The 26014-nt window shown below is 42.2% G+C and overlaps 1 protein-coding gene across 3 annotated transcripts in view; it reads right to left on the minus strand.

Annotated features, from left to right (window-relative positions):
* GALNT9 (polypeptide N-acetylgalactosaminyltransferase 9) overlaps positions 1-26014 on the minus strand; it is a 410584-nt gene that overhangs the window by 130670 nt on the left and 253900 nt on the right. Inside the window, exon 1 of one of the 3 annotated variants that reach the window (XM_086855456.1) lies at positions 699-767. The exons of 1 other annotated variant lie outside the window; for it this stretch is intronic. The gene's annotated coding sequence lies outside the window, so the exon portion shown is untranslated. Of the gene's footprint in view, positions 1-186; positions 768-26014 lie in introns of those variants that run through there. One more of the 3 variants, XM_086855454.1, reaches the window with a different exon arrangement.

Here is a 26014-nt window from a genome sequence, read left to right on the forward strand (position 1 = left end):
AAAAAGTAAGATTTTACTTTTGAGAAAAGGCAAGAAGAGGGTGATTGAAAAGTTGCTTGAAAGTTTTTTGAATTTTAAAAAGCCTGGGTTGAAAAAAAATGTTGAATTCAACTTAATAACCATAAAATCATTCCCAACCACTTTTCCAAACGACAAGATTGATTTACCATATCTAAAGAGACATACCTTTCTGATCATCCTACTGCACGATATGAGACATTTGCAGGAATGAATAATGTGTAGAAGAGAAGACTTTGATGTTTTAAGTATTTGAACAGTAGCTTTAAAGAAAGAAAAAGACACCACACACAAAATATTATGCCAGTGATGATCTGCAACTGTAGATTCCAGCTGTATTACTCACACACAGACATCACCTAGCATTTTCCTGGTGAAACCCCAACTCCATTTGCTAGCACTTTGCTTAGAGCTTTAATACAGCCTAGTATTTTTCTACTTTTTTACTTCTTTAGAAGAAAAGAGCGAGAAAAGCAGCCAGCAGTGTCGGGTCTGTTGAGCAGGCAGAGCTGAGGCCCTCACCCTGCTGCCAAGAGGCACTGCAGCCCCTCAGGTCTCGGGGAATTGGGGTTGTGCAGCCCCTCCTGACCACAGTGCCAGCACTGAGATCAGATCTGCACAAACACCACTTTTACACGAGTTAGGGGGAGGAATAAATGGGGAAGCCTCAGCTGTCTCACACTGGAGATGTTTCCAAGCGGCCTGCTAGCTCTGCTGCTGAGCCTCAGAGGTGAGGCCAAGCTGGAACTGAAGTGCACGAGAAGGCCCAGAGTGAATAATCTGAATAATCCCTCTGGCAACAAGGTGCTGCCAGGTCCCCAAGGCTCCAGCCCTGTCCCTCTGGATGCTGAGGCTTTGTGGCACATCCACAGTGCCCATCACTGCGAGCAGGGAAGTGCTGTGGCCACCTAAGGCTGACAGAGGAATCTGGGATCCACCTCACTGCTTTAAAAAGGCTGAAAGCCCAAAAGCCAGGAGGGATTTCCGTGCAGTGACCCTGTGCTGGGAGCATTTAGTGCTGGCTCAGAAAGTGAAGGTGTGTGCAGAACGGACAGGCCTGGCCACGATCAACTCTGCTTTCCTTGGGGCAGAAGGACAACATGCCGTGCAGTGGCTGAGCCAAGATGAACGTGTTTGCTTTAGCAAAATGACCTCTGTGCTGCCCTTACTACACACCCCACACCAGGGGCATTTGTTAGTGGGGCCACAATTACAGGGTGCAAGGACTCCCTCATAACGAGCAGCCCTGCTCAGAGCAGTGGGCACGACACAGGGATTAAGGTTTCACAAGATTAGCCTGGAGGGGCTGAATTTGAAATGTATCTTGAGGATGGTTCTAAATGAAATGAGATGCCTTAAAATCTGAACACACATTTCAGAAATTTTATATATATATATATACAGACACACACACACACACACACACATATTCCTTTTAATTTTGGCTGTATTAGTCACTTAATAAGATTACACAGAAATTCCATAAATGGAATTTGGGATGCTTGCTCTAAAACTGCAGCAATTCCCACTTGCACATGGGACAGATCATGCATTATTCTACCACCTGTGGCTGTGACACAAATACACGCTTCTTTTATATTCTTATTGCTGCATTAAAGCTACAGGTTGACCCTGCAGAGTAAATTTATAATGGACAGCACAACTGCCAGCAGATCTTCTGCTTTCATGCCTGTGAGATTGTGCTGATGACCACCCTGCAGTAAAAGCATGCAGATAAAACTCAACAATTAACCAAACGTGCATTAAAACCCCCAATAAACCAGAATATAAATAATGCCAAGACTAAAATATTCAACCCACATACTTCTATTTTACAAAGCTCTAATTTATAAACATTACAGCTCTCACCAATTTTAATAAGAATTGAGCAGAGCTACCTATTTTAAAATCCAACTGCATAGTCCTCCATCCATTTCCTATTATCTCCTACTGCAATTCCTGAATAGACGCTTGTTTGCTAAGAGAGGATTATCACCCTTCACCATGATCAAAAATTACTTGCAGGAACTGAGATTTACCCATGCAACAAGAGAAAAAGCATCCTTGAGGACTTTGTCTCCCCCAAATGACAGAGCAGCTCAGCCCACCTGCATCTCAAAAAAGGGAAGGTGGCTGGGACCTGCCTGGCAGCTGCTGCCCTGGGATTCTAAGTTTCAGACTGATGTTTTTGATCATCCCCATAAGTTACTGCAAGGAATTTCAGAGTTGCTGTGATAAGATAGAAGCTCGCACGGGAAATAAATCAGGGAAGCTTTCAAGGAGAGCTTCTATGTTTATGAGAGTTGCAATAAAGAAAATAAATGTGCAAGAGATATATAAATGTAATTTAATATCCAGCTATTACAGATATAAAATTACCTCATTATACTCCTTGAAATCCATCTTTACTTATTCCTGATGCCAGAAACTTACAAAACCCTAAACAATGGCTAGGCTGTTAGCATGCTGAGACTTCTACTTTTCACACTGTCCTACATTATCTTTTGGTTTTGCATGTTCCTCCTTCTGCTGCTCCCATGCACTGCACAGGCTTTAAAACAAAGACTGACTTTTGATAGGGCTGTTTTAAAACAAAAAGGTTCATGAATGATGCCCCTAATTCCAGGACAAAATAAATTTTCAGCTCTGTCTGTGACATCTGTGGATTATGACCCTCAGTTCCTCCTTGGAATCCATTTGTCTCATTTCCACTTCTACTCTTAAACAGCCAACCTTATGGTGGCACAATTTCCTCTCAGGTCTTTTATTAGTCTTTGATCAGATATTATTTTAGGAAACCTGTTCAGATCAAGTTTTCTATTCCAGCATGTTTTTAATACAGCAGTGCTGGCTTTGGGGAGAAGCCTGTTCTCAGAGATGTGCAATGTAAGAGTTCTTCACTGGCACTGAAAAGCTGGAAGGATGTTGCTCCCTGTGCTGAAAGCCAATGAAAAAGCTGAATAATATCCCTGGCTTAGAATAGTTAAAAATATTTTGCTGCTGGAATTGCTCTGAATCCAGTAGGGCACATTAATCTTTGGCCATCATCATAGCAGACCCAATTCTGCCAGGAGGAACAGGCTTGTGGGCTTGTGCAGGTATTTGTCCAGGCTGATCCTCTGGTAGGAAAAGAACCTCATACAATATTCATTACTTACTCATCTCTGTCTTGATGCACATTATTAAGAGCTGCCTGGCCCTCCAGCAAAATCTTCACAACAAAATTAAGAAACACAGCCAGCCATCATGTCAAAGTCCTAAGAGATTAAACATTCTAAGTGCAGCAGCATCAGGGTAAATTAGTATTGTTACCTCCTGACCCCCAGAGCAGCACCCAATGCTGGCTTTAAAAAATAAAAATAATGAGATTTTTAGATTCCATTTATTTTGAAACAACAACTGGCAGCTTGAGAGAAGAAAACATGTTTTGGCAAATAAAGCTGACATTGACATTTGTAGTAAAGAATAGCTTTATGGTGCCTTGTCACTGGGCAAATCTGAAGAATCACTGCTGCCTCTGATGTATGACGTTTTTCACAGGGACGGTGTATGTATGAGTAATAAAGAACATTTAGTACAGTTCATATCTGCCTTTAACAGAGATGTTCAGAGTATTTAAATAGAAACAAAAACATTTCTAGCATTAAAGTCTTCAATGTATTTTTAAAATATTTTATCTTTAAAAAAAAAAGAAAAAAGGTAAAGGCTGATGCATGATAAAATTCCATGCTAAAACTATGCCAGTGAGAAGCCTTGACAGATGGAAGTAGGATGACAAAACCACATTCATTTAGTTGGGTTGGATTCCCTAATATTCCCAGTAAAGGGCAAAGTCCAATTTAGTTTTGGAGAGAGTCTTTAGGGGCTTTTGTTGTTTTTTTTAACACTCTTGAAAATCAGCCAGTCAGTAGGAAAAGAACATTTAAAACTATATTTGACTCTGGAAATGCTTTCAGAACTGTTCTGTCTTTCCCTGCTCCAGACCACACAACTTCTCTAGCTTTCAATTTCTCCATCTGAAAACTGGGGACAGCTTGCCATAAGGCAAGTGACAGAATTTGCTTTTATTAATCTCCCTCTCAATTGATTTAGAGACCATATGGAGTTTAAAACAAAAAGAAGTCCAAACCAAGAAGGACAAGGAAAACCAACAGATCTGTTAGGAGGCACCAGAAGTGCAATGGTGAGGGGAGCTGCAGGTAGGCAGAGATGTGTAGGCATGACATGCACACATATTCATCACCTTTTTAGCTCTAGATGCTGGGAACACATTCTCTATATTGTTCATTAATTCTATGGTGAGCAGATAGATTAAGCATTTTTCCCTATTAATTAATCTTGCTCTGGGCTATGAAATTGAAAAGCTTAATTTATTTATATATTTACTTATTATGAGGGAAAACAATTTCTCAGCAAAGCCCTCCCCAGTGAAAATGCAGCATCAAAGCCTCTGGCCAAGCTCCCAAGCATTCCATACTGTGCCTGCCTTCAGCCACTACATCATGATATATAATTATAGACACAGATCACTTACTGCTTCTGATACAAAATACAGGGAGATATTTTACATTGGTGGCTTGATTGTGGTACACACATTAATACCAGCCATAAAGGACAGATCCCATTCCACTGATATGAAGGAAATGTGAAATGGATCAGGCCTGTAGTTTTCTTTTTGCTGTTTATTATGATACATTACACCCAACACACACCCAGTGGTATCAGCTCACCAAAAAAATCCTGATATTTAATCCTTTAATGTCCATTGAGCTGCTTTTGATTTGCATAAACCAAAGATGAGCAGCAAGCAATGTCTGGGCTGTCCAGCCCTGAGCAAGGGTTTTATTGGTGGTGGTTATTGCTCTCCACCCCTCAGGCACACAGTCCTTGGGAGGACATGGCTGGGCTGAGCTTAGCAGGGACCTGCTTTGGCCTGAAATCCTGGGCTTTGTTGCTCTTTAACAGAGAGTGTTGCAGAGAGCTGCTCTGCTGCCTTTTAGCACACAATTAGTACAATTCCCTGCCAGAGAAAACACTAAAGGATAGCTCGGTGATAGACTGGGGTTATTCAACTTTTGACAAAAGGTTAGGGGAATTCTCTTGAAACAGTAATTGTCTGTCACATGAAATACTGCAGCTTCTTGGGCACAGAAGGGAGACACCATAACATGAAATGGATTAGGGCAGGAGAAAGCTAGAGGCAGGTAGGTTAATAGAGAGGAATCCAAATGGACTTGCCAAAATAGTCCAGGGAAGAATGGGGAAAAAAATAAAGAATAAAAGTCAATAAGGACCTCAAATTTATCTGATGTGTTTATAGCTAAAATAACTGAAGCTGGTTTCCTTCCAAGTCTTGAAGATTTCTGAGGTCAGTATGTGCACAGGGAACTTCTATGGTATTGCAGAGGGGCCTCAGAGGAACTGGCACGTGAGCCAAAACAAGACAGAATGGCATAGGAAGAATAACATATTTCTTGTGGTGACAACATTCAGTGCACCATGAAAGGAGACTCAAATAATAAACACATCATCCCAGAGCTCCAGAGCTCAGTCCAGACAAGGTGCTGCTGTTACCTGGCTAACTGCAGCCAAGTGAAGTGAACTGCCTGCCCAGGAAAATGTTCTGCAGGTTTGGTTTGAGGAAATGAGATGTAGGAGGCTTTCAGAAGGGGCACACCTTTTTCAAGAACGAGTGCAGGAGTCAGGTTTGGAACAGAGGGTAAGAAAGTAAAAAATTATAATTTAATCTTGTAATGGAAGCAGAAGAGATGTTCACAGCACTCATTTTACAACTAGCTTTAACTGGTCACAGATCCAGCTACTGATTACCACTAAATTAATTCTGTTGATGAATCCTTCAGCTTGTATCTTTTCTCCCCCGTGACACTTTGCTAATTTTTTTGTCCTTAATGCCTGAATGGAGCATTTATCTACAGCAGGACCCTGGTCTTGACTGGGACATGAGCTGCTTCCATCTGTCACGTAATACACAGACAGGACAAGTGATAGCAGCAGTGATAAGAGCAGAGCATCTTCGTAACATCCACTTTGTGTATGACATAAATTAATACATCCAATTATTCTTTAAATAGCCTACTCTATAATTAGATAAGTGAATGCTGCCATGTAACACTAATACTAATGGAATTGGAAGAGCTGGATACCCGCAGCAGACGGTGTTGAGAAAATTCTCTTCCTTGAAAATGTTAATTCATTTAATTGCCATTAATTGTACATAACATCAGTGCAAATTCAAGCACAAGAACTGAACAAGCAGTTCTGAGCCTGACCTTTGCCTGATAAAACCTTCAGTTTGAGGAAAATCTATCTGAGAATCAGCCAATGTATTCACTTTCATGCTCACCTAGCTTTCCAAAGCACGCTGCAGGTGTGCAGACAAGCCCAGTACTAAGATAAATGCAGCCCAAATTCATCTCAAACCAAGTGCAATTTCTATGGCATGCACAACATTCTAAGCCACATCTTCCATCACCTTGTTCCTCAGCTGCATGATTGTGAACCTGCAGCAAACCTGACGGTGTCTTAAAATGGCCAGAGAAGGAGCCTTTCTATCCATCCACTCCTCCAAACCACAGTAAATCCTGTAATAGATAATTCACTTCTATGGATGGACTTTTCCAACCTAAACCATTCTATGATTCTATAAAAATCCCAGTGGGATTTTGGGGTGCAGAGAAGACAGAAGACAAGACCCCTTTGTTTTATGGAATGAAAAACTGAGATCTGATAGCCAACAAGACACTAAACAGTGCCATGATGGACACAATTTGGTATGCTAGAGGAAAACACTTCAGTCTTTTGGGAATTTATTGTCACAAGTCGGCTGCTTATACTGGATTAGAAAGGGAATTAGAAAATACACAACCCAATTAAAAAGTAATGTTTATTTGTTTGCTTCTTGCAGATCTTTTGCTCTTTTATACTAACTCCTTCTCTTTTTCATTTTTACTGAATTCAATATTAATATTGATATTCACAAATAAATTCCCAAGATTCATGTCTTTTTAAACTGCCTCCAGCATTTTTCACACCACATCCTGATCCTGCAGCTGTAAATGGAGCTGCTGCAGTTTCCATCAGCTTGGGATACAGCCCCAAGCACTCCCCAGGCGTGACTTCAGGGGGAGATGACCTCACAACACAGTGACCTTTCCAGAACATCAAACCAAAACGAAAAGGTGCCCCAGCCTTTCAAGCAAGGACACCGAAACTAATCAATATCACTTTGCACAGATTTATAGCTAAGTTGAAGGATCATGCTGAAGGCAAAGCAGAAGAGGAATTTTTCTCTGTGTTTCTCTAAGATTTTTTCTGTTGGTGAAAGTTGGAAATGGAGCTGGCACATAACAAATGCTGGTGGTTAACTTTGCTACCCTCTGGAATGCTCCATTAAAATAACAAGGACAGTAACAGGTGATATTTCAAAGTAGCACTGAAATTCCAGCAAACAAACTGTAGAACTAACTGTAAATACCTGCACAGACTTTAAAAAATACCCATCTCAGATTTACCAGATTTGAGGTTAAATTCCCATTTTGCATCAAAAAGCAGCAAAATCAAATTACAAAACTCCTTAGACCTATGAATTCTCTGTTACTTTTAGAAGTAAAAAGATTTTTAAAGACACAAAGTTCTTCCTTGTTGAAAAGAAGAAAGAAATCCAGTAATTTATTAGGTTCCTTTAAAACCTGTGAAAAAAATTCAGACAGAAAGCTTGTGGCACTCTACTTATTTTTACTTTCATGAAAGAACTTGATGATTAGAAAAGAAACACAAACATTCCATACTGAGTTGAAAGGAAAACTTCAAAAAAGAAAAGAAGAAATGAGTAAAAGAAAACCCTCCAAAATGATGGTCTAGAAAATTCCATTAGTCTTAGATGAATAAACACATCCCAGTGTCACATCTGACACTCTGAATGGTTCCAGTAACTTCTCATTTTGGGAAGCAAAGCTTGTACAGAACAAGGAATCATTCAGCAATTAGAGATTTGCCAGTTTTTGGTGCCATTTCTGTTGTGCTGAGCCTGGCTGTGCAGGGGCTCTGCTGCAGCCCCACTACACCCTCAGCTGCACTCTGGTCAGCTCACCAGGCATTTGAATTTTAAATTGCAGAGTTCCCTCCATCTTTCAAGTTATTCTTGTTTGATGCTCAAAGCCAGGAAAGTCAATTGAAACTTAATTCTCTTCTTCTTTGATTTATAGCAGCTGTGGATTAAGAAGGTGATTTGGGACAGATTCAATTGTTTCCTCACTGAAAAAAATAAACAAGCAAACATAAGAGCTTTTCTAAAGGTTTGCACCTTGAATAATGGTTGTGTGTGTGTTTTATTGTATTAGACCACTATATTTTATTAGAAAGCATTATTCAACCCTAATTTCCTGGAATTTCACCATGGCCCATTCATGGGAGTGAGTGAACAACACTCTGTGCTCAGGACACAGGGGGACAAGGGGCTTGGCTAACCTGGGATTTCATCCATTGAAAAACAGACCTCAGGCACCCCAAAAGGGGCCATATGAATTCACTGCTACTGTTAGTGGGATTTTTTAAAAAAATAAATTTTAAAAGAGTGACTTTATTTCAAAATTTTCACATCTGTCCACACTTTCAAGTTCTACATTTCTACATGAAGTGACATGAAGTGGACCAGTTCTGACCCTGAAGAACTTTCAGTTTTATATATATAAATATATAAGGTTAAGAAGATTTTTATCTATCTATCTATATTTCACAATATATTTTATTGAAAAAGCTTAAATAATTAATTATGGTCTGGATATTTTTCTTTACCAATGTTTTGATTTAGTCAACAAAGGAACAAACAAACCAATTATTTGTATATCTCCAGTCTCCTTAGTAAAGCCTTCCCTTTTCAAGTTTATAGGAGACAGCATGCTTCAAAACAACCCACTCTGATCTGGGGCTTAGAGAAAAAAATGTTTAGTTCATATAAATCAATATACCCTCAGTGAGGAACATGAAACTGTGCTTTCATGCCAGGCCAGGAACCTACCTGGTTTTACTATCTCAATTCAGAGTAACTTTTTGTTTGAAAATGTATGTGTTTCATCACTCAAAAATATACAGTTAAAAAGAAAAATACAGAACACATTAATGATGTATTTCCCTAAAATATGTGCATTGAAATGCACAAAGTATTGAAAGATAGGGACATGCTGTACAAAAAATAGGACCCCTTGACAAAAGAGGAATGCTTTGAAAAGATAAAGGGAAGATCAATATGTTCCATCTTTATAGGCTCTCATCTTGTATTCTCCTGTAGTCTCAAGTCAAAGCCTACTTTTGTCTGTAGTCTAACAAAGAGTATCGGTGTTATGAAAGGTACAGTGGTTCCTTCTTTATGCTCCCTGATAACTCATCATTTACAATCAGTCTGGGATTCAAAACAGCTTTTTCTTTACCTGCCTGGCTCCCTCGCAGGGCAGCTCAGCTGTGGAACCTTGGTTCCCTGCAAGGCTGCTCCCTTGTCCTGCTCCCTCCCTAGACAAGCTCAGCTCCCTACAACAATGGCCACAGCAGACAGCTGGGGGAAGAATAAATCTGTTTATCTGCCATACCTGACAGCTGTGTTACACACTGGGTGAAAAACACCTCAAAAATACCTTAACCCCAAGCGAGGCTGTGGCAAATCCATCCCCATTCACCAAAGCTACAAACACAAGGTGCTGTTGTGCCACAGGATGTGCTGCCTTGCCACAAGCAGCTGGAAGCTGAGGCATCCACAGGGACCAAGCCCAGAGATTCACCTAAGCAGCAAAGCAAAGCTTTGCATTGCTCCTGAAGGTCCTGCTAAAGGTAAATATAAAAGGTATAAGGTAAATATAAAACACCCCTCTCTGGGCCAGTGCAACCCACAGCTGCACAGCAATTACAGAGCAAAGCTTGTTCTGAGACAAGTACCTGGATGTGACAGCAATCACATATATAAATATATAAAACATCACTTTATATAAAGAGACACCACTTTCTTCCCTTTTCACCTAATTATCTGTATTTAAGTTGTGCCTGTTTACAAGAAGTCGTGCAGGATGGAAAAAGAAGTACAAAATCACACTCCCTCTTCCACAATAACTTAAAATAGCTTCCCTGGAAACACAGAGTCCCTGTGATATTCCTCGGTGTCTCAGCCAAGAAAACTTTACAAAGTCCTTCCCTGAGGTACAGTGGGACTCTGTTAAGTGGGACTCTGTTATTTCTGCCTGTATTTATAGCAAGGCTTTCCTCTCCAGTTAAATAGCATTGGTATTCAGCACTATTTTGAGAATTTCTGGAGGAGTTGGGGGGAGGTGGAAGGGACGGGGGGGATGGTGGTGGTGGGTGGTCTGTCTGGGAAGCAACATCCCTCCATAAACTCATGGCAAGGCAACTTGCAGGACCACCTACATGAGTTGTCACTTTCTGGCTCCATAGACAATTCACTCAAGAAAAAGGAATTCTCTTCAAAATCAGATTAATGGATGTCTTTTTCGTGTGTCACCATTCTGGGCAATTACAATGACATCAGGAGCAGACTGGTTAGCTCAGAACATTCTACAGCTACTGCACAAAATAAAAGGTGGGGTATTAGAGGGTGCAAATGAATTTATGTGAGCACAATCTTTGTCTTCCAAAGCAGCTACACTTACAGGAGCCTAGAGCTGGAGGCAGTGGAATGTTATAGTTTCATTTCTGAAAACTAAAATTCATCACTGCAACATCAGGGATTGCAGGGAATCAGAAAATCCTTTCCCATGTTGGCTCTGATCATAAAACCCCAGCACTCATGCAGAACACTCATGCAGAAGCCCATGAAAGTAGAAGATGAGCTTTCCTAATCTGAAAAATCAGTCAGGACCTTCACCTGAAGAAGGGAAAAAGGAGAGCAGGGTGCCCACCCCATCCAGAGGGCAGCCCTTGAGCCTGGGGCAGCATGAGGAGACCTCAGCAGGGGCTGGAAATCAGACACCTGCTTTATCCTGACATAATTGCATTTGTTACTTGTGTTAGGGCAGATAAGGAAGCAGCCAGCAGGACAACGGAGTAAATGATGCCCACAACAAGCCTTCAACTTGCAAACACACAAAATCACCTTTAGAAACTCAGAACTCTGCTAGCTGAAAGCCTGGGTTCTCGATAAGGAGGCAGATGTATCCTTGGAAAAAATGCTAAAATAACAAAATTCTTTTGCTGCAGACAAAGAAAGGCTCTGAGGACTGAAACCCATTTCTTATCTTCCAGAGAACTGTTTTGTCTGGATGCTATTAGCACAGCATTCCTCTGATCATTTGTAAATGTCATTTACAAACTCTGGCACAATTGTTCTCTGCAGAATAGGTTACAGGGTCCAGCCTTCCTCCTTTCAGACTGCAGACTTTCAGACTGTGTTTAGTAAGGATGTTGCATATTGTGTTTTCCAGTTCACACTCCAGTGCCCACAACCAGCGTGCTGCACTGTACCAAACCAGCTCCAGCACACTGCTGAATGTGTGATGTGTGACACACAAAGGATCCCACTCCCAGTTTGAAAACTTGCACTCTCTTCTCACAGAGCTTCCCTTCAGGTCACCACTGATGCTGGCTGGGTCAGGGAAGTGGGCTGAGCCACAGGGAACCAGCTGCATGAACTCTCTGTGCTCACAACAGTATCATACACACTGGGATTTCTGCTCCTGTCCAGGGCTGTCTTCACAGCTGCACTACTGGCTTGGTCCCTGCTCTCACACCTCCCAGTGTAACATCAATTTGCAGTATTTTTGATCCTTTTTGCTGTTGTTGTTTTTGCCAAGAATATCACAAATAACAACTGCTGTTTACACAGACCAGATTGTCATTTATGTTGTCTCCTCAGTGGTACTGAGGCAGACAGGAAGGGAAGTTTTGGTTTTGATCCTCTGGTAAGAACTGCACATTTCTTGACCCAAGTCCTACCTGCAGAAAGATCTGAAATTCGTGCCAGTAGTGTCCATTAAAAAGGTATTTGACACGCCTCATCTCCATTCCTACTTAAAACAGGGCACAGCTACTCCACCACAGCATCTGATCAGAAAAAAAATGAGGTAAAGACAAGAGCAGACATGGCAAATAAAGCTCTTGGGATGGCACACACCAGACAGAATTCTGTTCTGGATTTAATTGATGCATGCAGGAAGTCTGGGAATATAGAATACGAGTAATGGATGCTTCACCAGCCGCTCATATGGGGGCTGTATCTGCTTGCTTAATTTTAAAACTCCAGTTATCAAATAAACATGCTGAACTCTGGGCCACACAAAGCAGGTGCTGTATGTTTACTTCTGCTTTGAGCTGCTAGGTGTGCTTTTTTCTTGGTATTTTAGTGACAATGTCCAATTCTGAAAGGCACTGGCTGTTTATTAATTTCAAAGGAAGAAAGAGAACTCTCTGTTGAATTAATTAATTTCCTTCAACTCATGCAAGGCTTCAACTTCACAGTTTGTGATCAAAGAAAGGATGTCTTAAATAATGTTAAATAAGGTTTAGGTTTTACAATGTGCTATCTGCTAGTTTGGTTTCCACTTCTCTAACAAATCTCTCACAAATATATCATGCAAGGGCTCTGCAAAACACCTTGCATGAATGACAGAGCGAGGGCACTGGAAGCAATGCTGAAACCAAACAAAAGCCATTTACTGCTTAATTATTGCCAGTTCTGAGATGAAACAACCCATCATCTCCTAAAAACTACCCTCTCCAACCTCCTCATAGCCATCAGTGAGCAAACACCTTCAGTAAGGGGACTGGTACCATTTTTTCTAGAGGATTCCAAAGTCAGGTGATTCCCAAATGCTGCCATGTACCAGATCCCATGCCGGTGACATCTGGATTTCTCTTGGTGCTGCAGTGAGCAGGTCCCAGCCAGAAGGGAGTTTGCTCCTGCAGCACACTCCAAAGGCATGGAGCTGATAAAACTCCAGCATCACAAAGACTCCTCTGATTCCAGCCCAATGCAGAGAATTATGTCATGTTTGCCAAAATATTAATGTGTGTTATGCTCCAGCGTTAACTAAAAACATTTCTTAATCCATCGGCTAATCCAAACAAACAAATTAGTATAATTGGAGAGCTGTGCTTGCGAATACAAAGCATAAAGAGAGGGAACACGAATTGTCTTGTTGTCATTCCTCTCAGGCAGCATGTGCAGCTAGTTCTGCTCCTTGCAGTCTGAGCATACTGGTATAATTGATGGCAACATTTATCATAACAGCAGCACAAAAGCATCAACTGCTTGATGAATTTATTTACTCCTGCCCAGAAGTGAAGCTATGATTGGACCACTTTATAAACATCAAACTGCTGTAGACCTGGTCTGTTGTTGTTGATTGCACAAGGGGAATAGAGGGGGAAGAAAAAAGAATTAAAAACAGGACAAAAACCCATTGATTGGGAGGCTGGAGGTTCAGAAAAAAGACAAATGTCTTTCATTAGATGAAAACAACCATTACTTTATCTAATTAAAAAAAAAATAAAAAATAATCACTCTTGCATCCATGATCAGATCATGCTGCAGAGTTTAGTCCTTTTTCTGGCAGGCTTTTTCTTCCCAGCCCACAGTATTCCTGGAGACAGAGGTTGTAAAGGATGTAACAACCTTCCAAACCACCATGACAAGGCTTAGCAAGGCAAAACCAGGAACCACAAACATTCCTATTTTGGGATCTCTTGTCTTGCACAGAGAAATACAGGGTCACATTCTCTTTGCCCTGACTCAACACAGTCATCTGAACCTGTGCAAAATTCTGCTGCTTTTCCTGGGTGGATTCTGCACTTTCTGTCCACAGATGGAAGTAAATCCAACAGGAAATAGGTCCAATGGTTCTACAATTGCTGGATTTCCAGACTCTGTCTCTAAAAGGATCTGAAAACCAGATGAGATGGAATGGTCTGCAACACTCAGTCTGCACACTAATTAAATATTGTTGGTTTTCAAATAATAGTTTAAAACAAATTTCTTTTTTTCCCTGGTTGGCTCCTTTGACACCCCTCTGGAAGCACAGAGAACAGCAGTATCTGGAGATGAATTTCAAACATCCAGTTGCTGTTTGGAGCAGTCTCTACCCAGCCTACAGCAGAGCCAGCAGTATCATCCCAGGATGATTCACAGACAGGGAAACAACACGAATGCCATTACAGGCTTCTGCAGGGTGAAGAGTTCATCCTTAATGAGATCTTAATGTCTTATAACTCACTAGATAAAATTTAGTTCATGATATTATGCTAAGACACCAAAATGTAGTCAGCCCTGATACAGTCAGGCGCTTAAGTCAGTAATTAAAACTCAACTTAGTGCTTCAAACTGCTGAGACACTCATATCTCATTGAGGGTCAATTCTTTTTCTTTAACATAATAGGTTTTGTGCTCAAAGGCATCGAGTTTCACAGCACTGGGACAAAGAATTCCAAACATATCATGCAACAAATAAATTTAAAAGCACACAGGGGTACATCCCAAGGGAAATAGTGGTGAGCTGTCCTCCAGAGGCTGTGCAAGGGTGCAGGGCAGAGACCAGTGTGCTCCACAAGCAGTGTAACAACTGCCTGTTGCTGTGTCAGGCCCCAAGCAGAAATAAGTGGGATTTCAGAAGCATCTCAGGCCTCAAGAGCACAAAGGTCACTCCATTTCTTTGTTGCTTGCATTCCTTAATGACTTGGGAGCTTTATAAAATTCCTGCTGAAACCTTTTAAATTCCCTTCCTAATTATGCTGCATCTAGCTCTGAGGAGCCACATACAAGGCACTTTGCTGGAGAGAGCTGGCACAAGCATCATGCTCCCAGTAAGAGCCTGGGAAGGAGAATGGGAACAAGCACACTGCTCCCAGGTGCCTGCAGGACCAGCTCTGTGTTACTCTAAAGATTATTTTTATGAGTGGGACTTGTCTCTCCTTTATGTTTTATGCAGCACTCCAAATTCCAGGTCAGTGTCACACAAAGAACAATAAGATAATCATAGTAATAAAATGCTAATCTATCCCATTAACCTCTGCCTGGAAAATTGCAGCAGACCTGGCTTCCAATAACAATGCAGGGAGGCCTGAGGAAAGGGCAGATTAGACAGATTCCAGCACAGGGAAATAACCCACCAAATCCAGCTGCATGCACTTTCTGATGTTGTACACCCCATGGAAAATTGGATGACAGCAGCAAGAACTGCTGGTGGCACAGTTTCCATCCTGGCTGCTGAGCACAGGAATTGAGCGAGCCCCGGGCAGCCCAGCCAGGGGGAGAGATGGCTATTAATGTAAAAGAAAAGCCTGCATAAGTAGGGGTAAGCAGTTTCCATCACACTCATCACTGTTCAGTGAAAGGCACAGCTGCACCTTTCTCTGAGTTATCAAAGATTATTTCAAAAGAGTACGGAATGGCATTTACAGCGAGATACATCCCGCCCTCTCTTCTGTTACTCTGTTCTGCAAAGCACTGGGATGTGGTTCCTTCCCTTTAGCAAAAGCCTTTGGGCCAAAATATTGCTTCCCACACGAGGTGGCTGCTCACAGGTAGGCTGTCCTTACCCAAGTCCTTCAGTGCTCCTGTTGCCAGAGAGGAGACACATTTCCAGCAGCTGCAGTTGGGACTTAGAGAAGAATTTAAAGTCTCAGACAAATGTCTTGGTGGATGAACCGAGGCTGGCTCTGCTTGCCCACACCAGTGGGGTCAGCCCAGGCCTGGCTCTGCTGGGAGCTGCCAGAGCAAACAAATGCTGTGGATGGAGGAACTGAGCACAGCATGAGAAAACCACAGAACGGGTCCTGTGGTTCCCTTTGCAACATGAATCTCGCTGGTTACTTCAAAAACTCTGTGAAGGAAGGCAAAGGGACTCTCTACTGGCTTTCAAAATTCAAGAGGCTTTCAACTACAAGGAACAAATATCTATCAAAGACAATTATTTTTGCTTTTAGTATAAGTAGCTCCTTAGAAAAACAAAACCACAGCAGCACGTAGCAGCTGAGGACTTTGCTTCCCCCATACTAACAGCAACTCTGCCGTAATCTTTGCCTCTCTTGCCTTTTGCCTCCCTTCAGCCCAATGACAGAATGGAAAGGCAATGGCATTTCCATGTGGGTACTGCTCTTTTCACTGGATATAAAGGAGGGAGATTCTCTGGAGTTACACCTTCGTGGAGGTCTGGGCAGCTCTTCCATCCCCAAAGGCAGCAGTGGTCCCTGGGAGCTGAGGGCTGTGGGGTGTGCAGATGGCCAGCACAGAGCCCCTGGAGCCAGATGGCTGATGTGAGGAGCAGAGCACAGCAGAGTGCCTGAACTTGAACCACTGTTCACAGTCATTTCAGGACAGGCATGAGGGCTGCTCTGAGCTGTTCTATCTCACATGCACACACCCTCTCACAGAAGAGAAAAACACAGCCACCATGGTTTGCAAAAAGTCCTCAATACCACCAGAGTGAATCCTTCCTTGCTATCCAAATATACTTCTGAGGGATACTTTATCATAGCTTTAATAGGGTTTCTTTTTATCATTAATATTGCTCATAACTATTCACACCCTTTCTACATTATTTAACCATTTCACAAGCAAATGCAAAAGCACAGCCAGTTAACAGGCATTTCTCTGCAAGCTTTATTTATTAATAACCTCTCAGGTATGCCCTGGTCCCCAGCAAGATTATATGCAAGCAACACCAGGACCACACAACCAGAGGCAGGAACAAGCCACAGAGCTGCCAGTCACTCTTCTTTAGCCTGGGTCTGCTGAGGAAGATCTTCCCACCTGCAGAAGATGGAGCTTTCCTGCAAAAGCACAACACTACTGGCCACATTAGAAGGGCATGAACAGTTTTGCTGTTTATTTTCCACTGTCTTTCTGCTCATTTCTTCTCTCTGTCATCCTTCTGAATGATCTCATTCACTTTCTCCTGCTTCACACATCAGAAGGATCACTAAGAATCATCCTCCAGCCTGAGGAGAAAGGGGAGCAATGCTTTGAGGAACTCAGCAAGGCAGAGCTGCTGAGTCAGAGAGGAGCCTCAGCTCAGGTCCAGGATCCCCAGTGGCCATGGCAGCACCAATCCCTGGGGGAGATGAGCTCTCCCAGCTTCCTCTTGCCTTTCTGGGGAGCTCTGCATCCTACCCTGAACTCAGGGCTGATGGAGCTGCACCACAATCAGGAGTGACTTCAGACCCAAGCTGAGGATGCTGTGCACATCTGCAGGTAATGTGAATGAGCACCAATGTCAAGGCAGATTTATGCCAGCTGAGAAATCTGTTTTCTCCCCAGCCCACCTTGCAAGGATAAAACATTTTCTTTCCTCAGTCATGAGACACCAACAGGGTTTGCAGGGCTCTGTCTCCAACTCCCTCTAGGGCCAGCCCTTCCTCCTGAGGCTGCAGCAGTCTCACCCAGGATGTTTGGTCTTTTAATTCAATTCCCTTAAACCAACTGCACTGCCGAGGCTTTCCCCTTCCATTCTCATTAGCAGACCAAATATGTTCTAGATGAATTGCACAATTATATCAGAAAATCCATTTTCTTTTGCAATTTTTTTCCAGTTTCCCAAACTGTGGGACTTCTTTTTCCCTGAAGAACTCCCCAAAGAGATGCCACAAAGCAAAGCAATCATGCAAAAAGATTTATGACAGTCATTTGTATACATGAGTATGCTCACAGACATTCAAGTTCCCTCTTCTGTCTTCTCCTTTTATTTAGTGTGAAAGCACAAGCTGTTCCCAAGTCACATTTATACATTTTTCATAAATCAGATACACTACTCATATCATTTTAAAGATGGACATGAGGGGGGTTTGTGTGTTTTCTTGCTTTCAGGGTCCCAGCATACCTCATGCTTTGCCTGAAGTCTTTAGGAAAGCATCAAATTTAACCAAAAGGGACACTCATCTCATAATTAACCATGACCTGGACTGGTTTTGCTCAGTGTAGGACTAGCACAAAGCGAGGGGCCTGGGGAAGGAATGGTGCTGCAGACATAGCTCCTGCCTCCCCATCCCTGTCTGGTCCTGCAGCTCTCAGCAGGGACAGACGTGTGTCTCTCGTGGTGTCACCTTCCAGGCTATATTCCTGCTCAGGAAAAGCAGGAGACAGAGCTGAACAAAAAAAAGAGCATGGCAGGAGCTTCTGCAAGGCCCCACCACAGCCTGGCTCTTCTTTAGCATTAACCCAGCGAGGTCTGGTTAAAGCACACGATTCATGAAAACTAATACAGATTCCTGGAGCTGCTGTGGACTTGCAGAACAAACACAGACATCTCCTCTGTTTCCCCCCATCTCAGTTTCCTATTTGCAAATGCCTGCCCCGTTTTACAACACCACATAGCAGATGTAGAACATTTGTTAGAAAGAATTTCTACATCAGGCTCTTCTCCTCAGCTCATCTTGTTCTCCCTGAAAAAATAATGAAAGCTGAATAAACTGAAGAAATGTATATTTTTTGCCCTAAAAAGCCCAGCAGTAGGCACACATCTCATCCTGCAATCTGCTGAAAGAACAAGACATGTTCTTTGGGCTGATTAGCCCACATCTGTCTTGTGTTGTCCTCTGCTTTACTCTGTGCAAGGTAAATGAAAAAAATGCTTGAAATGAGAAAAGACAGGTCCAATTTGTAACCCTGATGTCCTGGATGGAGTCTGGGCTGCCCTGTGATGCAGGGAGACTCCCAACATTTGCACAGGTTCCCTGAGTGTCACAAACCCAGAGGAGGTCCCTGTTTGCATGTTACAGATCACTCACACACAGCACAGAGGACTGGAAGCAGCAGGCACTTGCCTCGCTCTGCTTTGGCAATTCTCCACTCACATCAACATCTAAAACCCAGGCAAATGGCAGAATCCAGGACAGAATCCTCCCCTGCTTTGCATCCTCTCTACACAGGCACACAACCACCTGCAGGGCTTGGGCAGGGGGCAATCAGACCACAGCACATCGTTTGTCCTGCGTGTCTGGTGAGTAACTCATCTCATTCCAGCATAACCTGGACACACAGGAGCAGAATGAGCTCCTGGAACACTGGATGAGCTCCTGAGCAGAATGCCTACTCTATTACCCAGCTGAGTGCTTCCAAAGAGCTAGCAGACAATATCAATCCTCTGTGTTCCTGGGAATGTGCTGATGCAGCACGGAGAGTTGGAGGCCAGGGAAGATTTCAGCCCCCCAGAAGAATTTCAGTGCTCAGCACAGAACCTCCTCTTCCAGCTGCTCTCTTGGGAAGCAAAGCTTGCCCAGGGTTTGACTGACATCAGACACCCAAAGCACAGAGATCCATCTTTATCTGTGTTTATCACATGTTTTGTGCTACTTAAGGCAAGTGTCTTCTGCGCTGCAGCAGAACTGCCAGAATTAGGATTAGTTAGACAATTTTATTTTCTTTTCCTTTCACGGGGAGAAGTTGAACAAAGCATTTTTCATTCTTGTCAAATGTACTTTTGCAAAACACTGGCATTTATCAGACACAAAAGCTAAAGAAAGTGACATTATAAGCTGGGTAAAAAGAGAGTTTGGGCTGTTTCCTGTGAATAAAAAACAAAGAATTGCTAGACAAAATCAGATACTTTCTGAAAACATTTCATTTAATTGGATATAAGTAGTTTGCCTGTTGATATTTGCCTGGCAATGATGTTGTCCTAATACACAGGATGCTGAAGCTCTATTCAGAAAGGCTTTGAAATGACACTGAAAGATGGCATTTCTGTGCAAGAGCAGTATCAGAAAATGTTCCATATTTTACCAGTCCAGAGTATCAAGATCACTCAACAGTGGAAGGTGGTGAAAGGACTTGCCTATAAAGTTATCAAAACAAGAGGAGAATCTGTCCAGATTACAGAGAACTGTGAACAGGAAGTCTCTTTATTTTTAAATACTATGTTATTAAAAGCCTAGCACGACCAAATTATGCTGAAATTGTTGCTAAGTGTTGAAAGAATAAAGATGAATATGACAAGAAGAATGGGCAAAAAATCACACGTTCAGAAAAAACCCGTTTCTAACTGATAGCAATTAAACCTGGGTATGAAGGTTAGTCTCCTGATGTGATTTTATTTCTAATCACTGCTAAAGTGGCAGTGGGAAGCTGTAAAGCCAGTCAAAATGTGTCTATCTCAAGATCTATGGATTATACACTTGGCAGATTATTTCTTACAGGGACATTATCGAGCCGCCATTCCCAGTGCTCGTTTAAATAATCCTGTAAAGATAACAAGTAATGCTCTAATTAAAAATATTCTTTTCCATCATGTAAATCACTTTAAAGATATCTGTGACTGATATGATGGACATTACAAATTCTGGTAGCACCCACCCAAGCCTGTGCCAGCAGCACGCTGGTACATAATTTTATCTAATTGATCAATTAAATTAAAATAATCTTTGAAACAAGCTATAATAAGAGTTGTATAATTCCAGTGCTACCTATTATATTCCTTGCCTCTTTATCTCCTCTGTCTCATTACAATATTCATCCAGGTCCTGGCTGAGTAATAAAATGGCAGCTCTGATGGTTTCATGACAGAGCAGTGGATGAGCTACAGCTGAACAGTTTAATTCCAGCCTCTCCCCGTGTCAGCTGTTTCTTACTGGTATAAAAAGTATTGAACCAGGTCCTTTTCCAAGTCCCAGTCACTTCATTGCTTGCAGAAATTCTCAGCCTTTAGCAGACAACCAAAACTAACACAAACCCCGCTATGAGAAGGCAGTTTCAGACAGCAGGCTCTTCATGGAGATGCTCTGTGTCTGCTGGGTGTAGACAGGGAAATTCACACTGTATTTTTTTCATCTCATCATTCTATGAACAGTGTCAAAATGTGATTATCTCGACCTCTCTGTCTTTTGGAAGGAACAGCACATGCAATATTCTTCTCCAGGTGGTGTTCACAGGTAGTTTAAAGGGAGTTCTGATTGCTTTGCATTATTTGGTGACAAAAAAATCCCACACAAGGGAAAGATGAGAGACAAATGGTCTAGGGGGCTAGGAAAAAAAATCCCAGAAAATTAAAAGAAGGAGAACAAAGAACATGGAAGAGAAAAACTGAAAAAACTCCAATCTGACATCTTTCACAAAGAAAATTTTGTCTTTCTAATTTATTCACAATATATTTGTAAACCTTGAAGAAAGAAATCCAAAAAGATTACTTGGGAAAAGTCTTACTTAGGAAAGAAGGAAGATAAAAGAGAGATGCTGCCCTGCCCAGATGACCACGGCCTTCTCTGCGATCTCAGGATGGTGAAGTTTCCCAGTTTTTAGCAACTCAGTATATTGCAAATGAAATCTATTGGCTCAGGCAGACAGAATGGGGAAATTCTATTTCAGTCAGCCAAGATCGATGAGGAGACTACTGACCGGTAAAAGAGTCAAGAATTAGCAAAGCAAAGGACTTTTTAATGGAACTTTATATTGTCGATCTCCATCTGCCATCCAGAGTCTTCAGTCAAAGCATGAAATTTATTCAGACATTATAACCACCTAGCCCTACTCTGACACTGGGACTTAACATGCCTTCCCTTGTTAATATCATTCAGCAACAGCTGCATTATATTACCTGTCAAAAATTATTAATCCAATTCTGTTTTCATGTATATTTATCATTTCCCTGCCAACCGCAGTCAAATGATTCTGTAAGACACATCGATTTCCTGAATGAATTAAATGAAAAGTGTCTGTCATAAGTTTTACAGACAGTGGAGTGATTTTCAGGTATTCTCAGTTTTTTGATGTATTTTATTCCCAATAACCTGAAGAAAAGAATCAAGGAATGGGGATGTAATCATTATGAGACCTTTTTGCTTCCTTTTATATTACTTGCTTAGGAGAACTGTGCCATGGAGCCAAATATTCTTACTTGTATTCTTACTCCATTTCAGGCAAGCTCCTTGTGCAAAATATTGTTTTACCATAACTGCTCATCTGAGTAGTTCCCAGAATCAGAGATAGCCAAGTTAAAGAACCACAAAAGGGTTGGGTTGGAAGAGACCTTAAAGCCCATCTTGTTCCAAACCCCTGCCATGGGCAGTGACACTTTCCACTATCCCAGGTCCAATCTGGCCTTGGACACTAGCAGGGATCCAGGGACAGCCACAGCTTCTCTGTGCCAGGGCCTCAGCGCCCTCACAGTAAAGAATCTCTTCCTAACATCTAATCTCAAACTACTCTCTTTCAGTTTGAAGCCACTGCCCCTTGTCCTGTCACTGCAGCTCCTGAGGAAGCCCATTTTAACAAAACGACTCTGTGCTCCTGCCCTTGCAATCAAATCACAACACCCAACACATCCATCATGACACCCAACACATGGGATGTCACTGCCCATCTCCCACCACATCCAGTCACAGCTCTCACACCCTGTTTAAACAATTCCCCTTTTACAAAACGCTGCCCACAGACTGCACTCTGCCTTCCATAACTGGGCAGCTCCATGGCAAGAAGTGCAACACAGCTCCTGCTGAATATTTACCATTTACATCTAGTATCCATAAAGAGAATGTAATGCATAGCAAAAACCAAGTGTGAATTGTTGAAAGGCAACCTGAGGTCTTGGTCATTGAACCCAGGAGTCCTGAGGAAACATGACACTTCTCAAGCAAGTCCCTTTCATTATTTTTTTCAAATGAAATTATAATAAAGTTCACCGTGCCTAAAGCAAAAGATTAAAGTCCGCTGGGACTTCAAAAGTGACAAAAGGATAAAAGTTATGTTAATATGAGCAGAGAGTTTACTTCAATCCAGAGCAGGAGGTGCCAATCACCTGGAGATAACAGACAGAACCTTTCAATGACATTCAACTGAGTGGTGAGGAGAAGTAATTTTTCTGGAAATGTCTTTTCCTTTCAATTCCCTTCAAGTATTGATGAACTGAACAAAAACCTTTACAAGTTTCTTCTTCTCCCCTTCAGCCCATCTCCGAGGGCATCTTGCAGATGTCCCAGTGTTTGGAAGATGCATCATGGACTCATCCCAATTGTGATAATGCCAGTGGCAACACCCTGGTGACCCCAGAGCTGCTCATCCCTCAAGCTCATTGCCTCTCTCCCATTCCCCAGGATACAGCTTCACCTATCCTCATTATTTGCAGGCAGTAAATCTTCCCCATCCTTGAAAGGACCGGGATGCAAAATGAAGCATTGTTTTCAGGGACCACACTGCCAGCAGCTGAGTGATGCTTCTCAGAACGACACCAAATGAGCTGTGGAACGCAGCCCCTTATGAGTCTGGCCTTGTGTGCAATACATCAAGCTTTTAAATGTTGAGACACAGCACTGTGCAGGTGAGGTTTGCTGCACAGGTTGTAGAACAGGCATGGAATGGTGCTGGACTGGGGAAAAGACAGCTCAGCAAAGCATTTGCTACCTGTACTCAGCAGCTCTGACCAGGACCCTCTCTGGCAAACAGAACATTCCCCAAACAAGTGTTTCACATTAGCAGACCACACAAAGATGCATGTACAATAGTGAGTTTTTCCACATTTTCCACATCAATAATTGGGAGAGTTTGTCTCCTGCTATTTTTTCAGATGCAAGTTCATCTGGGAGATGACAAAAGGGGACAAAAAAAGTCCTCCCCTCCCCATTTAGCTCTTTTGGTCAGCCTAATCTTACCCAAATGATCTCTTAGCAGGAGAATGTGAAAGGAGGATTCCAAGCTGAAGGAGCTCCCAGGGAAACAGGCAAAGTGAGAATCAGAAAGATGATTTCAGCATTTGTAATTGTGTCTGGGTCAGGGAGAATTATGCCAATTTTAAGGACACTGAGAGAAGGCTACAATATTTTTGATTTGAAGGCATGACAGTCTAGATAGGAAACCTGACTGAACACAGAAAGAAAAAAGGCATTACATAGAAGTGATAAAGAAAATATAGTCTGTCCACTGCCTGAAGGAGAGAAGGGAATTTGGGGTGAGACAGTGAAGAGCTGGTATCTAGGTAATAAGTCTAGGTCAAACTGAGCATATTTCCTATGATTTTCCTGATGTAAGAGGCAATGATTTCACATCCCTTTCAGGCAAAGCAGATCAGTAATGTCTCCAGGATCATCTTGATTTCATTCTCCTCTGAATTCCAGCTTTCTGCATTTGGTATTTCCTCAGCAAATTTTTCTGTAGCCACCATGAATAACAAAACAATGCTACTTCTACTCTCAGTATTCCCAGTTCTGCTGCTGCTATTTGCTCTGGAACCAGAGCTCTTTGCTTTGGCTATATTGACTCAGGTATCCCACAGCCCAAAACTGCTTTTAGTTTGCAACACTGAGCAGTTACTTACTGAAACCCTTCATTTCTCACACCCACTCTTGCATTTAGAATCATCTCTCTATGAAGCAGCTAGAAAATATTCCTGACTAAAGAAGCAATGCTGGCTTTCCTCCCCTCGTCTGACAAAATGGGAAATGAAATCAGGGCACAGTGACAGCAGTGCCTGAGCTCAGGCTTCATTCAGGCCTTTGAGAGGTTTCCTCCCTTCACCAACCAGCAGGGAAAGCAATGTCTCTACAGCTACATAAGAAGTGGCACTGACATCCCAACACACTCCTGCTGCACACTGAATATATCACAGAATGTAGATTGTAGTGTGCAATATTTCCTTTCTCTTCCCCTCCACTTTCTCCTCAATATTGCAATGAGGCCTTCTGCAGCTGCTTTGAGGAAGCTGAAAAGTAAACTACAGTTGGATCAGTTGAGATTCAGACTCAGACCATGTGCTTCCCAAGAAAAGCCTGTGTCCTCTCCCCAGAGCAGCTCCCCAGAGCTGGGGCAGGAGCAAGCTCTGGGTCTGAAGATCCGGGTGAGGATTTGTGCTGTGCTTCAGAGGGCGACAGCCAGACAGCTCAGGACAAACCCCCAGCTCAGCTCAGCTCAGCTGCCATTGGCAAGTCCCATAAGTTGTTATAAATAAAAGTTATGAATTGATAGCAAACTGCTCCTGGGGACAGGAAGAGTTTGGAGTTCAGAGCGTGCTGAGTCGCTGCTCTCGGGCTCTCGTGCAAGCTCCGCGTCACCAAAACCGCCCGCAAGCCCAAGGGGCTCTCCGGGGAGCACCTTGCTTTGTCTGAGCTTTTGTCCCCAAATAACCATCTGAAGCTTCAGCTGGAAGAGGAAACGACATAGTGTACATATTAAAACAGCTACAACGGAGGAGGAAATTGCCTTTCATTAATTTTCCATAAGTAGATTACACCAAGCAGAGTGTAAACAGTCCCACGGGCACCAATTACCAGGCTTATTCTATAACTGAATTGTCCTAAACAAGCACCATTTTAATTTGAATATCAAATACTTTACACAGCAGGAAAGAGAAGGAATAAACCAACCTAACAATGCATTTGTTATGGATTTCTACAAAATTGCTGTGGAAACCTCTGTGTCCCCAGTGGATTATGCATGGTCTCTTCCCACATGCTCATGCTGCACATCTTCCTCCATCACAGGAGAGGCAGCACATGCCAGACATTGTGCCATTAACAAAATGGCCTCAGAATCTAAGGAGAGGCCAAATAAAGAAAGCAAACTAATCAACCAAAAATCCCATAACATATTCCCCCCTACATTTAATTAGATTCGGCATTATTCCCTTTTTTTAAATTATTTTTTTTCCTTTTAAGACACTAACTTACTAGAGCTAGTTGCTGCTTCTAAAGGTCTTAATGAAATTAGCCTTCAGATACATTATTTTCTCTAATAAACTGGAATGAATAAATACCTCATATGTCCAGGAATGAGTGAAGCCAGTGGCATTAAGGAAACAGAACTCAGCATTATCCAGGTCGGTTCTCCAGCATAAAAGCAGCAGCACACATTCTCATGAAGATCTGCAAAATCCTTCTCATTTCCCAAACTCAATTTTGTTCATGAACTATGAACATTAGCAACATCAGCAAAAGGCCAAAGATCCAATAGATGACATTAGAAATGAGATAATAAAATGTTCCATTCTTTCCAAGGGAAGGCAGGGAACTTCAGAGGACTCTCCACAACTTTTTCAATCCTGGTGAAACACCAAGTTTTGTCCCTATA

The sequence above is a fragment of the Cyanistes caeruleus genome, chromosome 18 (assembly GCF_971803275.1).
Source record: "Cyanistes caeruleus chromosome 18, bCyaCae1.hap1.1, whole genome shotgun sequence".
NCBI lineage: Eukaryota > Metazoa > Chordata > Aves > Passeriformes > Paridae > Cyanistes > Cyanistes caeruleus.